This window comes from Galeopterus variegatus, unplaced genomic scaffold (assembly GCF_000696425.1).
Source record: "Galeopterus variegatus unplaced genomic scaffold, G_variegatus-3.0.2 Scaffold14468, whole genome shotgun sequence".
Lineage (NCBI taxonomy): Eukaryota > Metazoa > Chordata > Mammalia > Dermoptera > Cynocephalidae > Galeopterus > Galeopterus variegatus.
This window is the reverse complement of record NW_007740579.1, coordinates 14299-17307: the sequence shown is the minus strand read 5'-3', so window position 1 is coordinate 17307 and position 3009 is coordinate 14299. Positions and strand designations below refer to the sequence as shown.

The 3009-nt window shown below is 36.5% G+C and overlaps 1 long non-coding RNA gene across 1 annotated transcript in view; it reads right to left on the bottom strand.

Moving 5' to 3' along the window:
- Nucleotides 1-1394: 1394 nt before the first annotated feature.
- LOC103581976 overlaps nucleotides 1395-3009 on the bottom strand; it is a 12961-nt gene continuing 11346 nt past the window's right edge. The window contains exon 3 of the long non-coding RNA XR_549713.1: nucleotides 1395-1694. This is a non-coding gene — a long non-coding RNA (uncharacterized LOC103581976). The remainder of the gene's footprint in view (nucleotides 1695-3009) is intronic.

The following is a 3009-nucleotide window of genomic DNA, read 5'->3' as shown; positions in this document are numbered from 1 at the left end:
CAGAACATACTATGTGAGAAGATGGATACAGGGATACCTGACACTAGAAATTATTACTGGACGAGTGTACCACAAGAAATATGTGTTATGTACGTTTTTTCTTATACTTATGTGCAAAAATGTTGGGGTGCAAGATGTACACTTTTCTGATGTTTAGGTGTATAAAAGCAAGATATGCTATAGTGGAAACACTCGTGTGGACTCCTGTGTGAAATCCCTGTATTAATAGGCAAATGGTTAATACAGCCTAGGTATATTTTATCACATTAATTTTAGTGAAGACATGATATTTTGTTCTTTGGTTTAAATGATTAAATTATATCTTAAGGTAAAATTAGATGTTTCTGAAGCAGTAGGTAATCTGAGGGGACTTGAAAAAGTTTATTGAAGGATTCACATTATCTTTTAATTTAATTTTTATGCAGACTTCTTAAGTACCCTCANAATTTGTATTGACTATTTTTGACATGTAATTTAAAATGTCTTCTTCCAAATTTGTTACTATTGAGTTCTGGCGTCTTCTGTGTAACAGTTAGTATTTGCTAGGTAAGAAACTAACCAAAATTCAATGGCTTACAAAAAAAGAAATAAACACAAAACTCATTTCATTTGCTACATGTGTATTTGCTATGGAAATGCTTTTTCGCGTGTGCTCAGGTAGGCAGTTTCTATATTAGTGTTGCCTGGATTACAAATGAGGCTTCAGTCAGTTTGTGCCTCGACTGAGGCTGGTTGGTTTAAGATGTCATCACTCACTTGTCCTGTAGCTTGTGCTGGCTCTTGGGTAGGTCCTGTGTCTCCAACAGCATAGCCCCAGGCTTCTTTACAACATAACTGTGTCTAAGAAGGCAAGCACCAATGGCAATCACTTTCCAAAGCCATGTTTGCATTGCATTTTCTAATGTCTTAGTGGCCAAAGAAAATCAATTGCAAAGTCCAGTTTATTGCAAGAACATACTATATGAGAAGATGGATACAGGGATACCTGACACTAGAAATTATTACTGGAAGAGTGTACCACAAGAAATATGCATTATGTACTTTTTTTCTTATAGGCAAAAAATGTTGGGGTGCAAGATGTACACTTTTCTGATGTTTAGGTGTATAAAAGCAAGATATGTTCTAGTGGAAACACTCGTGTGGACTCCTATGTGAAATCCCTGTATTAATAGGCAAATGGTTAATACAGCCTAGATATATTTTATCACATTAATTTTAGTGAAGACATGATATTTTGTTCTTTGGTTTAAATGATTAAATTATATCTTAAGGTAAAATTAGATGTTGCTGAAGTAGGTAATCTAAGAGGGGACTTCAAAAACTGTATTGAAGGATTCACATTATCTTTTAATTTAATTTTTATGCAGACTTCTTAAGTACCCTCATCTGTTTTCACTAGCCCCAAATTAAATTGTCTGCTTTTTGTCAATTAATGTATTTGTAGATGCATCTTCACTTAGTTACTTGCTGCCTCTTTTTGAGGCATAAAGGACTATCGTCCAATAGGGAGAAAGGTCTGTTGTGTTGCTGGTGGTGGTGGTTCTTGTTTCCAGCTAATTGGCAGTGTTTTGGTAAGGAGAATCCAAGATCAAGTCACACCAGTTCTCTTCTTAATTCACTCCATTTTCTTTGTCTTTCAGCTGTGCTGCCAGAGTGCTATTTGCATTTCCAAGAGCAACAAAAAATGAATAAGTCTAAGGTGAGTTGTTCGTTTATGTTCTTTACTTTGTCTTACATTGTATTTATGACCTTTATGGGGTCCATGAATTAAAATAGAAAAGTATAAATAAGTAAAACTTAGCTTGTGGGAAATGTAGGAATGAAAGATAAAGTTGGCGTGTAGACACAGCAGCTTGGCAGAACTTAGGATACTCCATGCTGAGTGCAAATTTGTCTCCAGTCCTTTTGATGTCATGGCAAAAAGGAACTTTTGTTTCTTGATTGGAATGAAATTTGAGAGGACAGTATGCTACATTTTTTATGGAACATCCAGATTTGCTGCCACCAAAGTCTGACAGACTATTTTCATTGGGTATATTGCGGAAAGTTTTTTTTTTTCTATTTTCATTGACTATGTTGTGGAAAAATTTACCACCAATTTGAAAACAAATACTTTCAGTTTTCTGCAGTAAACACAATAACCTAGTGCTAAAGAACAATTCCCTTAAAAAGGTTTTTCTGGAATTTCTAAAACAGTGTGAACCCAAACAGCTTTTGGAAGGCCTTATTTGATTCACAGCTAAAACCTGGATCCTCGGGAGGATTGAGTCAACCACAGACTCTTGAGTCACTCTCGGTAGGTTTCTCTCAGTTCCTGTGTTCATGCAGGTGTGCAGCACACTGTGCAAAGTTATATTTTCTGAAAAATGTTCCCACCATTCATTTGCTCTTGAACCCATTCAGTGTAGTTTTAGTTCAGTTCTTCAAAAGTTTGCCAATCACCTAAATTATAATCATGTTCAATAACTATTCTCTAGCCTTTGCTTTACTTGAATCTTCTGACATATTTGAAACTGCTGTTCATGACGTTTTCCCAGAAATTCTTCTGTGTTACTTGCTATGATGACTTCACTGATGGTTTCTTCTTTTTTCTCTGAATTCTTCTACTTTCTCTTTGTAGCAGAGTCCATCCAAGCACTCCATCCTGGGCCCTATTCTCACTCTGCAATTCTTCTTGAGCGATTCAATCCTCTGTAGTTTTCAGACCTATTCCTCTCCAGTTTGTACCTCTTTGCCAGCCTTTGAACCATAGATTAAAGTCCCTGTTGAATACTTCCTTGTAGCTATTAGAAATATACCTTAAGGTAAAAAAAATTCAAGACCACAGTTTCCCACAAGTTTCTCTCATGTGCACAATATAATTTTCCCCTCTCAAGAGCCCCAGAAATTTTTTGCTGTTACAAAACTGGCTGAAAGCCCAACAAAAACAGGTCCTGTGGCCTGTCATCTGCTCCTCCAGACACACGCACCTCACAGTGAAGACACTGGCAGGGACATGTGGGCACTTCC